Here is a 14,711-nt window from a genome sequence, read left to right on the forward strand (position 1 = left end):
AGGGTCCCTGCGGAAGGTGGATAAGGGAGGGGAGGGGAATATGTATCTGATGGTGTCATCTCACTGGAGGTGACAGAAATGGCAACTGATGATCATCTGGATGTGGATGCTGGTGGGATGGTAGGTAAGGACAAGAGGAGCACTATTGCTGTTACAGGAGGGAAGAAGGGGGTGAGGGCGGAAGTGTGGGCGATGGGTCAGACCCGGGTTGAAAGCCCTGTTGACAACAGTGCTGGGAAATCTCGGTTGAGGAAGAAAGTGGACATCTCAGAGGCTCCCTTGTTAAAGTTGGCCTCGTCAGATGCGGCGGAGATGGAGAAATTGGGAGAATGGAATGGAGTCTTTGCAGGAAGCAGGGTGTGAGGATGTGTAGTCCAGGTAGCTGGTGGGGGTCTGTGGATTCATTGTGGACAAAACACAACCTAATTAACTAAATTGGGAAATAACAGCCCCTTAAAAGGCCGAAAGCAATCAAATATTTAGGAATCACTGTCATAACAAAAAAAGGGGCTCCAATATTGTACAGCCTATACAAATATGGAACAGGTCCATCTTTATATTCCAGAGAAAGAAAGCAACATGGAAATCAGATTCAGTAATTAACAGAACCAAAAAGGGGCAAAGTTACTCAATAAGATTTTTAGGAGCCAAATTAAAACTTATTATATAAAATAGTGATAGTCCCTAAAAGGGGAACTAACAAAAATCCAAATATTAGTTTGATATTCCATGGGAGATGATGTACTTTAGAGGCCAGCAGTTACCGATGGCCTTAAACATACCAATGGATACCATGCACGCCCAGGCACTCATTTTAAACAATTCTTTCCATAGCCCACTGCCCAGACCTGTTAATAATCATCTTGTTCAAGCTAAGGAGCATACCCATGAGGAGGTCCTTGAACCAGTCTGTCCCCTTCTACACTGGCAGCTAAAGATCACAAGTTTGGAATCAAAACACAGAAACAAAATTTGAAGAGAAGTCCCTTCAAAAACAAATAAAAAAGTGTTTACAATCGAATACACACAAGAAATAGCTCCTATTGCAGGTTAGAATAAATTGATTTTCTTTTGAAGAGGATTTGAGCTATAGGGAGAGGCTGAACAGGCTGGGGCTGTTTTCCCTGGAGTGTCGAAGGCTGAGGGGCGACCTGATAGAGGTTTATAAAATCATGAAGGGCATGGATAGGATAAATAGACAACATTAGGGCGGCACGGTGGCACAGTGGTTAGTACTGCTGCCTCACAGCGCCAGAGACCCGGGTTCAATTCCCGACTCAGGCGACTGACTGTGTGGAGTTTGCACGTTCTCCCCGTGTCTGCGTGGGTTTCCTCCGGGTGCTCCGGTTTCCTCCCACAGTCCAAAGATGTGCGGGTCAGGTGAATTGGCCATGCTAAATTGCCCGTAGTGTTAGGTTAAAGGGGTAAATGTAGGGGTATGGGTGGGTTGCGCTTCGGCGGGTCGGTGTGGACTTGTTGGGCCGAAGGGCCTGTTTCCACACTGTAAGTAATCTAATCTAATTTTTTCCCTGGGGTGGGGGAGTCCAGAACTAGAGGAGCATAGGTTTAGGGAGAGAGAGGCAAGATACAAAAGAGACCTAAGGGGCAACTTTTTCACACAGAGGGTGGTACGTGTATGGAATGAGCTGTTAGAGGAAGTGGTGGAGGCTGGTACAATTGCAACATTTAAAAGGCATCTGGATGGGTATATGAATAGGAAGGGTTTGGAGGGATATGGGCTGGGTGCTGGCAGGTGGGACGAGATTAGGTTGGGATATCTGGTTGGCATGGACGGGTTGGACCGAAGGGTCTGTTTCCATGCTGTACATCTCTGTGACTCTATAACTTAAACCAAACAAAACATAATTTACTAAATTGGGAAATGACAGCCCATTAAATACCAAGGTCCCTCATTATACTATTTTAATTAAACCAAATCAAAACAAATCAAAAGGTGGCAGTCCTTGACAGAAACACTGTAACAGAAAGCAGTATCTCAAAGGAAGCATATCAATTTGATTTCAAATTTTGTTTTGTGCAGTGATGATGCCCCTCAGCCCCTGTAGTGCCCACTGGCCTCAGAAATCCCTCTTTATAAGACCTCTGTGTATTTCTAGCAATTACTCTTTATAAATGATTCATTAGTCTTGGAGAGACAACAGTGTAGATTGACAGGAATGATACTGGGACTCTGGTGCTAAATTCTCTCTCAATACGCATTGTGCTTGGCTCCTGAGTACTGTATTGCTAATGATGGCTTGTTTCATGATATCACGAAGAAGCAAGAGAAAGAGGCAGGTCCTGAATCCAGGGATTACCCGATTGTCGTGGTTTATCTTCCTGGAATTTGGAAATTATTTGTTAATCGTGTGTTAAATGTATTTTTAAAGTTGAGAATAAACAGGAAAAAGGTAATATAAAACCAAAAACTGTGGATGCTGGAAATCTGAAACAAAAACAGCAATTGCTGGAAAATCTCAGCAGGTCTGGCAGGGCAGCATCAATGGATAGGCAGCAGAGTTAATGCTTTGATCCAATGTCCCTTCTTTACAGCTTCAGTAATTCTATTCTCTCTCCACAGATGCTAGCAGATCTGCTGAGTTTCTCTAGCAATTTCTGTTGCTGCTACAGCTAATGGGTATTTATTGATCGAGCATCCAGAGCACATTTCAAGAGGGATTTCTGAGGCCAGTGGGCACTACAGGGGCTGAGGTGCATCATCACTGCACAAAACAAAAGTTGAAATCAAGTTGATGTGCTTCCTTTGAGATTCTGACTTCTGTTACAGCATTTCTGTCAAGGACTATGACCTTTTCAATTGTTTTGGTTTGGTTTCCATTGGTTTAATTAAAATAGTATAATGAGGGACCTTGGCTTTCAACGAGCTGTTATTTCCCAATTTAGTTAATTTGGTCTTGTTTCGTTTAAGTTGTTTCAAAGGCGGTAGGGTGGGGGGGGGGGCGGGGGTTAATAAAAAAAAATAAGTTGTTTCAAAAGAGAATACACTTATCTAACCTGCAATAGCAGCTATGTCCTGTTAGATTGCAAATACCTTTTTATTTGTTTTTGAAGGGACTACTCTTCAAATTTTGTTTATGTGTTTGATTCCAAACTCATGATGTTTAGCTGCAGTGTAGAAGGGGACAGGCAGATTTGAGGACCTCCTCATGGGTATGGTCCTAAGCTTGGACGAGATAGTTATTAACAGGTCTGGACAGTGAGCTGTGGAAGGCGTCAGGAGAGAAAGTGAGAACTAGAGGTACTGGAGAGTCAGAGTCAAAAGTGTGGTGCTGGAAAAGCACAGCATGTCAGACAACATCCAAGGAGCAGGAGAATCAATGTTTCAGGCATAAGCCTTTCATCAGGAATGTGGGGATGGGAGGAATGGGGAATGGGGAATGGGGGATGGGGGCTGAGAGATAAATAGGAGGATGGGAGTGGGGCTGGGGGCAAGGTAGCTGGGATGCAGATGCAGATGGGGGGGGGAGGGGTGATTGTGATAGGTCAGAGGGGAGGGTGGAGTGGATAGGTGGGAAAGAGGATGGATAGGTAGGACAGTTCAAGAGGGTAGTGCTGAGTCAGAGGGTTGGATCTGGGATGAGGTGGGGGAAAGGAAAATTAGGAAACTGGTGATGTTGATGTTAATGGCATGTGTTTGAAGGATCCCAAGGTGGAAGATGAGATGTTGTTCCTCTAGTCAGTGAGTGGCTAGGATTTGGTGGTGGTGGAGGAGGCCCAGGACTTGCATGTCCTTGGTGGAGTGGGAGGGGGAGTTGAAATGGTTGGCTACAGGGTAGTGGGGTTATTGGGTGCATGTGTCCCAGAAATTTTCCTGAAATGCTCTGTGAATAGGTATCCTATCTCCCCAGTGTAGAGGAGAGCAACAGACACAGTAGATGAGGTGTTTAGATGTGCAGGAATATCTCTGCCAGATATGAAAAGATCCATTGGGTTTTTGGACGGAGTTGAGGGGGGAAGTGTGGGTGCAGGTTTTACACCTCTTGTGGTAGCAAGGAAAGGTGCTGGGTGGGATTGGTGGGGGGTGTGGACCTAATGAGGGAGTCACGAAGGGAATGGTCTTTGCGGATTGCAGATAGGGATGGAGAGGGAAATATATTTCTGATGGTGGGGCTTGCTCTCCTGTAGTTATATTTGTGCCTGGGCATACATGGTATCCATTGGTATGTTTAAGGCATCTGCAAATGCTGGCCACTAAAATACATCATATCCCATGGAAAATTAAATTAATGTTTGGATTTTTGTTAGTTCCCCTTTAAGGGACTATCGCTATTTTATTTGTTTAGTTTTAATTGGGCCCCTTAAAATTATAAGTAACTTTGCCCCTTTTTGGCTCTGTTAATTACTGAATCTGATTTCCATGTAGATTTCTTTCTCTGGAATATAAAGAGGGACCTGTTACATATTTATCTAGGCTATGCAATATTGGAGAGCACCTTTTTTAATATGATGGTGATTCCTAAATGTTTGATTGTTTTTCTGCTTCGCACTGCTCCTAATCTCCGGCCGGGAGGAGGCACGTGGCTGTACTGGAGGGTTCTTTGTAACGCTGCACCTAATTTTAATGTAATTTGATCAGTTTCCTTTAATATTTTGCGATTGTTGAAGTGTCGTTTTAAGTGATTGTTAACGGGTTAATTTGACCATTTGATTTCTGTCATCAAGAGTGTAAAAAGGGACATAGGATGTTCATAGATTGAGGCAGATGTATGTAATGCTGCTGTCTGTCAGTAAACCAGAAGATGACCCAGAGTCATAGAGATGTACAGCATAGAAATAGACCTTCAGTCCAACTTGTCCATGCCAAACAGATATCCTAAATTAACCTAGTCCTATTTGCCAGCATTTGGTCCATATCCCTCTAAATCCTTAATATCCAGATGCCTTTTAAAAGTTGTAATTATACCAGCCTCCGCCCCTTCCTCTTACAGCTCATTGCACGTATGCATCACCTTCTGCATGTAAAAGTTTCCCCTTAGATTCCTTATAAATCCTTCCCCTCTCACCTTAAACACCAGACCTCTAGCTTCAGCCTCCCTTACTCTGGGGAAAAGACCTTGCCATTTTCCCCTATCCATGACCCAGATCTAATTTAACATTTCACTGCATGGCTTGGGGGATATTTATCACTGGAGAGGTGGTTTTGATCAAAATTTTAAGAGGGAGCTAATGGAGTAGGTTGAAGGCTTTAAGTCAGGGGTGTGGGGTACACGGTTGAAAACCCGAGAGCCAGACCCTTCTGTAATGAAGTAAAATGAAAGAAAATGCTCTGAAAGGTACTGGTAGCAGTTTGGAATCTGCTTCCACAAGCTAATTGCTGGGTTAATTGTTAATTTAAAAATATAGATTTATATGGTCTCTATTGTGAGAGGTAATTTCGGTTTAAACTTTAAGATGTGCCTGGACCACAGACTGATCTATAATAAAAGACAAAACCTTTGTTTCTTTTCTAACAACCATTTTATATACTCAAAAGTAGAGTAGTTTAAATTGTGCAGAATGCTGACAATTTGTGAGCTATAGTAAAAGCAAGCAGGCTCTTGATTAATGAAGCCATTCACACAGCTGTGAAGGATGAGTCCCTGACTGATAAGACTCCAGGATGGGGGAACAACTTGAGACATCTGTTTCAGATTAAAGCTTTTGACTGATAAGACTACAGGGTGAGAAAAACAACAAACTTTGGAGACTCTGGAGCCTTTTGTTGCAGACTTTGTGATAAAAATAAAGATGTTTTTAAGAATGTGAACCTCATGGCTTGTTGGAGCCAAGGAGAGGAGGGACTTGTCCTATAAATAATGGAGACTTTGTAAGCCTCAGCGCGCCTTTTCTTTAAGGGTGCCCGACTCTGCAGACTTGACTTGTTAATAAAACTTTGTTTTCCTGAATTTGTCTAGAGCGATTATTGAGAAGCGATTTTCGTTTCTAACATCTATCAACCAAAGGAATTCAGGGATGTGGGGTAAAAGCAGGATATACAGTATTCAGTGATGTTTTAGATCAGCTGTGATTTAATTCCATGATGAAGCTGGTTCAACCAGCGAAATGTTGTCTTCCTGTTCTAATGTTCCTGCAGTCCTTTGGTCAGCTCAGGCCTGTGCAGCTGAGGGGGATGTGGGATAATTCAAAAAGCACAAAGGGCTGGCAACAGTTCACTAGTACCGCCTCCTGGAAAACAAAAAGTTTGAAGACTTCTTCCTCTGGACCTTCCACTTGTCGGGCCTTTACCAAGCATTGCTTTTGATGGTAATTTTTTTATTTACCTTACCGAAGGCTGTTCTGTGACCGAATGTGCCCTGAGGAAATACAGGAGTGACTGTTTGTTTCTAAGCTGTAATTGTGGTGAGCTCCTGATCTTAATGAGAATTTATCAACCTTTTATCTTTGCACGCTGACTGAGAACAGAATGGAGTGCTGACTTAACCTTTTCAGGCAACCTTCAGATTTAACGGGGAACTTGGGAGGGATAACTTTGACCCAAGTCGTTCTCTACTCCTATCACAAAGATATGATTCAGCTATGCCGGTGTTGGACTGGGGTGTACAAAGTTAAAAACCCGTTGGACTATAACCTGGTGTTTTGTGATTTTCAACTTATCATAAAGAATAGACAGGGGTATTCTCCCTAGTGCCTTGTGCTAATAACCCCTCAGCTAAAATACAGATTGTCCACTCACTTCACACTGCTTGTGCACAAAGCAAGTGTCCAATTAATGTAATCCTGCGTTGTAACAGTGACACTCCAAACAGTAGTTCATTGACTGAAGTGCATTGAAGCTGTGAAAGGTGCTATGCAAATGAAGGCCTTTAAATATTGCTCTTTGCCTGATGTTTAATGGCCTGCATGCTATCGTTCCCCTCCGCCTTCTCTTCCTGTCCTGCATGTCATTGCTGGTGATCATGAGAAAGGATTACAAATACTGGGATTTTATCTTGATGATGTAAATTGCCAAGGTATTTTGGAAGCTTTAGTAATTAGACAAGTGCAAAATACTGAGGTCATTTTACTTTTGGATTTGCAGTGAAAAAATGCTAAAATTGCTCAGCAGGTGTGGCAACATCTACGGGGCGAAAAGTGTTAATGACCTCATGTCAATATTGTTCTTGTCAGTTTAAGTTGGGCTGACTTCTGAATGGAACACTGTTTGTTTGGACTGGCGGGGAAGAATTATAAGATAAAGCAAATAGGTTGTCCTACAGTAAATGTGTTGTAATTAAATATAAGAGATCATTATCTAGTAAAAGATCCCAAATGCCTCTGACAAGTTGTTCTCGCTCGCTTGCTCGCTCTCTCTCTTTCTCTCTGTCTTTCTTTCATTGCTTCCATTTCCACAAAAGCAGATTTCTGAGGGATTACTCTACAGTCACACAGCTCCTGTACACAATGGAAATGATTTAACAGCTCAGGCTGGCTATCTTGTATTTCTAATTATTATTTTAATGCAATACATCTTGAACATGTGACAGGGAGGGGAGTTGATGAAGATAAGGAAGACTGACTTGAGAGCACTGATGGCAGGAGAAATTAAATGATGAAAGATTTCCTGGTGCAAGGTCCAGCTGGGATGATCCTTCACACATAGGATGTGGATATCTCTGTTGGGCAGTACATATTGCCTGATCCGCGTTACCCAGGAGAAGGGTGGTGGTGAGCTGCCACCTTGAACTGCTGTAGGTAGCCCCTCAATGTCATTAGGGAAGGGTTTCCAGGATTTGGATCCAATGACCCTGAGGGAGTGGTGATCTATTCGTAAGCCTGGATGATGAGTGGCTTGAAAATGAAGTTGCCAGTGGTGGTACTCCCACAGCCCTGCTGCCCTTGTCCTTCGAGATGGTCGTAGTCATGGTTTTGGAAGGTGCTGTCTAAGGAGCTTCAGGTGAGTTTGTGCAGTACATCTTGTAAATGCTACTGAGCATCCGTGATTAAAAGGGGTGAATATTTGTTTGTGGATATCATAGAATCCCTATAGTGTGAAAGCAGGCTATTTGGCCCATCGAGTCCACACTAACCCTCCAAACAGCATCCCACCCAGATCCAACTCTCCATCCCATACTCTGTAATTCTGCATTTTGCAGAGCTAATCCACCCAACCTACACATCCCTGGACACTAAAGGCAATTTAGCTTGACCAATCCATCGAACCTATAAATCTTTGTACTGCAGGAGGAAACTCGATCACACGGATGAAGCCCACATGGACATTGGGAGGACAAGCAAACTCCACACAGTCACTTGAGGGTCCCAGGTCCCTAACGTTGAGAGGTAGCAGTGCTAACCACTAAGCCACTATTGCCCATATGGTGCCAATCATGATTGGTCTAATTGGCTTATTGTAGGATTGGCAGCCAGTCAAATAAATGGGGAATATTCCATTACACTCTTGATTTTTGCCTTTCTAGTTTGTGAAGAGGTGGTATGTGTATTTGCCCTGTTCTTATAGTCACAGTATTAATGTCTTGTCCAGTTCAGTCTCAAGGCGAAAGTGAAGACTGCAGATACTGGAGATTAGAATTGAGTGTGTGGTGCTGGAAAAACACAGCAGGTCAGGCAGCATCCGAGCAGTAGAAAAATCGACGTTTTGGGCAAAAGCCCTTTATCATGAATGTGGCCTCTAGTCTCTAGTCAATGGTAACCCTCAGGATTTTGATTGGAGGTGGGGGGGGGATGTTATTCAGCAATGCTAATGCCATTGAAAATCAACCCATCTACCCTTTGGCACCATCTTAAAAAATAGGAAAATAAACCAAAACATTGAACATAAAGTCTGGAAAATAAAGAAATAGTGTTCAACTTTACAGTCCTTCTCGTTAAGTGTTCTGCCACTCTTGTGGTTAGCACTGTTGCCTCACAACACCAGGGACGTGGGTTTAATTCCAACCTTGGATGACTGTGTGGAGTTTGCACGTTCTCCCTGTGTCTGTGTGTGTTTCCTCCGGATGCTCCGGTTTCCTCCCACAGTCTAAAAACATAGGGGTTAGGTGGATTGGCCATGCTAAATTACTAAAACCGTCCAGGGCTGTGCATGCTTAATGGATTAGCCACGGGAAATGCAGGATTACAGGGATGGACTGGATCTAGGTAGGATGCTCTTCGGGGGATCAGTATGGAATTGATAGGATGAATGGCCTGCTTCCATACTTTAGGGATTCTATGATTCTTCAGCATATCACATCACTGAAAACTTGCTGCACCTCCCTAATACAGCTGCCACGGACACTGCCAGGTACTGCACCATCTCAAACTCGACTCCACCATGAGTCCGCGTCAGGCCTACCTCTCTGAGACGGTGATAGCCGATGTTTCAGGGCTTCGATGGTTAAATTCTCTGATTGGAGATGGTCGTTGGTTTTGTGTTACTCGAATGTTCCTGGAACTATTGTACTCTGCTTTGTCACTGAATGACCTAATGATTGCATCACTTCTGGGAGGTTTCCCTGTTTTATTTATTTTTAATAATACCTCGGAAGACATGAGGAAGAAAGCGAGCAACACAGTTGGCATGTTTTCAGATTGGAAGCTTGTTCACCTGTAAGAAAGGCTCCCTGACTAAAACTGGAGATTGAATGATATTGCTTCAGCAGTGAACTTTCACCTTGGTCGACCACAGCTCAGTGGGCCAGACCCTTCACTCTGAGTCAGAAGGTTCAGGGGTTGAAATCCCCTTCTTGAATGCTGTAGCCAGACTCGCAGCGCTGCAGCAGGAGTTTAGCAATGTCTGTGGCTGTCTTCTGAATGAGATATTAAACTGAGCACCCATCTGCCCTCAAGTGAATAAATATCCATCGATGAGATATTTTTAAAAGGCATTGGAAGTTTGGTCTAATGTCCTGAATAAAATACAGCTCTCTCCAATTGCCATCATTTTAAAGCATTGTCTGTGGGAGTTACCAGTGGAAATTACCTCTCAATGCACTACATAATAATACTTAATTGGTTGTGAATTACATCGGGATATCTCAAACATGATGAAAGACGCTAAACAAAGACAAAAAAAAAGAACTGCGGATGCTGGAAATCAGAAGTAAAAGAAATTGCTGGAAAAGCATATAGCAGCGTCTGTGGAGAGAAATCAGTTAACATTTCAGGTTCAGTGACCCTTCTTCAGAACGTTAAATAAAGACAAGCTTTCCTCTCTTTTCAGGGCTGGACTGTAGTTATGTTGAAAGTGTGGACTAATTCACTTGTTTCAGTGTGGAGTGAGTTCAGAGCAGCTGATATGGGTTCACGGGGAAAGGCTAACTTGGATCTGAATTGCGAATCTCGCTCAGACAAACCACAGGCTGGTTGGCAAGGAGGAATGGAAAAAACTGCTCCATTGGTTGCAGTTGGGTGTGGTGTTATGTGAAGAAACTGAGGCAGCCAGAGAGGAAAACAGAGAACGTGAAAAGTTGAGCTGTGCAAACTTAGTTTAAAACAGATGTGAATCATTTTGCGAGCTTGGTTTCTGGGAAATGGTTCAAATGAACCCTGCCATTCTTCCCATGTCGAGCAGTTCTTGGGTTTCTGATACATTGTTGAAAATCTTCAGTCTTAACGTTGAGTTGCCAACCATCCAGAATTACCTAGGAGGCTGCAGGAACTTGCAATAAATCTGCACGATTACCTGGGCGAGACTTCACGGGCTTGTTCAAGAAGGTGGGGTTTGTTTTCTATTTGACTTCATTAGTTATAAATAGGACTGAGAGGAGGACTGGAGAAAGTGGCTGTTTGGGGTAGACAGGAAAGAGCTCACTTAAATTCCATTATCACATCCAGAATTGCAAAAGCTATTTCTGGTGCGTTAGCACCCCACAGGTCAGTCTTCAATGTAGAATCATAAAATCCCTACAGTGTGGAAGCAGGCCATTCAGCCCATTAAGTCCACACCGACCCTCTGAAGAGCAAGTCACCCCACACCACTCCTATCCCCATAACTCTGTATTTCCCATAGCTAATCCACGCAACCCAACACTACAGGCAATTTAACATGGCCAATCCACCTTGCCTGCACATCTTTGACTGTGAGAGCAAATCCACTGGGAGAATGTGCAAACTCCACACAGATAATTGCCCAAGGCTGGAATATTTGAAAAGGTTCAGGGGAAAGCTGTGATTTCATTGTCCTATTTGAACTGGTTACTCTACCACTCAAAACTTGGCCCACTTGCCTCTTGCACCAAACAAGAGGTTATCTCTATTGATGTAAGTTGGCCTGTCCTATCAGTGGACAACTTGGGGTCTGAATGGTTAAATTCTCCATGAATGTACTATCACCCACCTGAACTAGGTCAACAATTGTTGGGAAAGATGATCGGGAGAAAAACATTTTTGTGAGAAATTCGAACGAGTGCAAGGAAAGGTTGATGTTAGCAGAACTGAGAGTTTATAATTATCCAGGCTGTGGCTCGTACATCTGGAAAAAGACATTTGATAGTTGAACTGATAGAAGTCACTAAAATTACAAAGGAGCCTGAAAGGGTAGATGTGATACGAACTTGCCTCCAAACAAGGTGTTTAACCTAACGTGGTAATGCTTGTTGTCTCCTGTAACGTAAGATGGATGAGGATATCGAGGTACTGACGAATCCAATGGAGATTTGTTACGATTATTATATATTAACATTATAATTCCTCAGGCAAGAAGTCTCTGGGCCAATGTTAAGCTGTCAGTGTACAACAGTGCAACCTAGTTCTAGTAGAGTGTCATGCTTCAAGTGACCAGAGATAAGATGGTGTATGAGATTTTTGTAGCTGCTGATCACATTATGATGCAGTATTGATATCATGACCATGAGAATATATTGACTGCCTGTTGGGTGTAACTAGGCAATGGCCTAGTGGTATTTTTGCTGAACTGAGATTAGTGGTGCTGGAAAAGCACAGCAGGTCAGGCAGCATCTGAGGAGCAGGAAAATCGATGTTTTTGGCAAAAGCCCTTCATCAGGAAGTGAGAATCCTGATGAAGGGCTTTTGCCCAAAACATCGATTTTCCAGCACCACTCTAATCTTGACACTGAGATTTGTGCTCTGTGATGTGTCGCTCTGTGATGTTATCAAAAGGATGTCCAGGATTCTAGTGCCTTTACACAACACCGTTCAGCACAAAATTGAGGGGATCAGACTTGAACTACCTCATCGATTAGATTGGAGTAAAGCCCACAGAATTCACTCGGTTCCCAGTCCTGATGAAAAGGTAATCAACCTGCAACATCAACTCCTCTGCTTCTGTCCACATAAGCTGCCTGATTTATGAAGTGTTTCCATCAGCTTGTCTCTGGGGGCGTCAGCTTAATAATCAAATGACCAGTTGAGGGTGTGAACATTTTGTGACGCTGTGGAATGTTAACGACATGACAGTTTAAACTGTGTCTGTGGTTTTTGAGCAGATCTAGTGTTAGGCAAGGTGAATGTTGCTCAACAAATGAGCTCCTGACCAAATTAAACCCCTAATCCAGAGCGTGAGATGTTGCTTCATTAATCTTAAACAGCTCCCTTCTAGCAGACGAGAGGCGATCAAAGTCTAGAGTGTAATGACTTCTTCCACTACTCCTTAAGCTGCACTATGGTTACTTCCTCCAACTCTCACAGCTCCCTATCTCTGATACAATCTAACTGCTAATTTCTGATTATTTCAGTGACCACTTGCTTGCTGTCTGCCTTACCAAATGACATTAGTTCCTTCAACCTGTGCTGCTAAATCGAACTACTCCCTCATCTCCTTTGGAATTACTGGCAGATGCTAACGTTGCGCAGGAAGATCTTTATACTCGGAGGATTGTTAATCATTGAAATTCTGCACCACAGAAGGCTGTGAAAGCTCAACTCTTTGAATACATTTAAGGTACAGTTTGGTAGACTTCTAGTTACCAGCGGCACACAGGATTGTGAGAATGGGTGGGTAAAGGACGTGTTCGATGAGCTATGATCATATTGAATGGCATAGGCCTCATCCCTGATGAAGGGCTTATGCCTGATTCTCCTGCTCCTCGGATGTTGCCTGACCTGCTGTGCTTTTCCAGCACCACACCCTTGATTCTAATCTCGAGCATCTGCAGTCCTCACTTTCTCCTAAGTGGCCTACTCCTGTTCCTGTGTAAATTTTGCATGAAATTAGGTGTTACTGTCTGTGCTTAAACATTTAGGGTGCAGCAATTATAAAACTGTGTTTTAAAAAAAAAGTATGTTTTCTTTTAATTGCAAAGTTGAGTCAGGGAAATAATCAAAAGATGATTTGCAAAATGCTCAAAGAACATGAAATACAATAGTTGATTTGAACTGGAGCCTGTTGCTGGAAGAGGTAGTGGAGGTAGATTCAATGGTGACCCTCAGAAAGGAACTGGATACATGTTTGTGGGGAAAGAATGTACATGGCTGTGGGGAGACAGCAGGACAGTCTGACAATAACACAATAGGCCAAATGGGGACCTTGCATTCTCATGATTTGGAGACATTGGTGTTGGACTGGGGTGTACAACGTTAAAAATCACACAACACCAGGTTATAGTCCAACAGGTTTATTTGGAAGCACTAGCTTTAAGAGCACTGCTCATTCATCAAGTGATTGTTGCCTGATGAAGGAGCAGCGTTCCGAAAGCTCGTGCTGTTGGACTATAACCTGGTGTTGTGATTTTTAACTTTGCCCCCAAGAGACTATGAGAATGCCATGGAATGTCACTGCATAAATTTCCAGTGAATTGTTGTTTTTGATCATCTGTTCTTAATGTAGGGATATTATTGCTATAGAATATAGAACAATACAGTGTCCTTCGGCCCTCGATGTTGCGCCGACCTGTGAACTAATGTAAGCCCATCCCCTTACACTATCCCATCGTCATCAATATTCTTATCTAAAGAATGTTTAAATGCCCCTAATGTGGCTGGGTTAACTACATTGGCAGGCAGGGCATTCCACTCTCTTACCACTCTCAGAGTAAAGAACCTGCCTCTGACATCTGCCTTAAATCTATCACCCCTTAATTTGTAGCTATATCCCCTCGTATATGCTGACGTTATTGTCCTAGGAGAAAGACTCTTACTGTCTACTCTATCTAATCCTCTGATAATCTTTATGTCTCTATTAAGCCCCCTCTTAGCTGCCTTTTCTCCAATGAGAACAGACCCAAGTCCCTCAGTCTTTCCTCATGAGATCTTCCCTCCAGACCAGGCAACATCCTGGTAAACCTTCCCTGCATCTTTCCAATGCTTCCACATCCTTCCTGTAATGGGGCAACCAGAGCTGTACACAATATTCCAAGTGAGGCCTCACTAGCGTTTTGTACAATTGCAGCATGACATCACGGATCCGGAACTCAATCCCTCTACCAATAAAACTTAACACACCGTATGCCACCTTAACAGCACTATCAACCTCAGGGGCAACTTTCAGGGATCTATGTACATGGACACCAAGATCCCTCTGCACATCGATGCTACCAAGAATCTTTCCATTGACTCAGTATTCTGCCTTCCTGTTATTCTTCCCAAAGTGAATCACCTCACACTTTTTTAGATTAGATTAGATTACAGTGTGGAAACAGGCCCTTCAGCCCAACAAGTCCACACCGACCCGCCGAAGCGCAACCCACCCATACCCCTACATTTACCCCTTACCTAACACTACGGGCAATTTAGCCTGGCCAATTCACCTGACCTGCACATCTTTGGACTGTGGGAGGAAACCGGAGCACCCGGAGGAAACCCACACAGACACGGGG

General features: G+C 43.3%; 1 protein-coding gene across 1 annotated transcript in view; it reads left to right on the plus strand.

Moving 5' to 3' along the window:
• The first annotated feature begins 12,642 nt into the window (after positions 1-12,642).
• Positions 12,643-14,711, plus strand: part of LOC122556122 (phospholipase D1-like) — a 154,259-nt gene continuing 152,190 nt past the window's right edge. The window contains exon 1 of the mRNA XM_087993372.1: positions 12,643-12,838. The gene's annotated coding sequence lies outside the window, so the exon portion shown is untranslated. The remainder of the gene's footprint in view (positions 12,839-14,711) is intronic.

This window comes from Chiloscyllium plagiosum, unplaced genomic scaffold, assembly GCF_037043375.1.
Source record: "Chiloscyllium plagiosum isolate Xiang-an unplaced genomic scaffold, Cpla_swu_hap1 HiC_scaffold_13, whole genome shotgun sequence".
In the NCBI taxonomy this organism is placed as follows: domain Eukaryota; kingdom Metazoa; phylum Chordata; class Chondrichthyes; order Orectolobiformes; family Hemiscylliidae; genus Chiloscyllium; species Chiloscyllium plagiosum.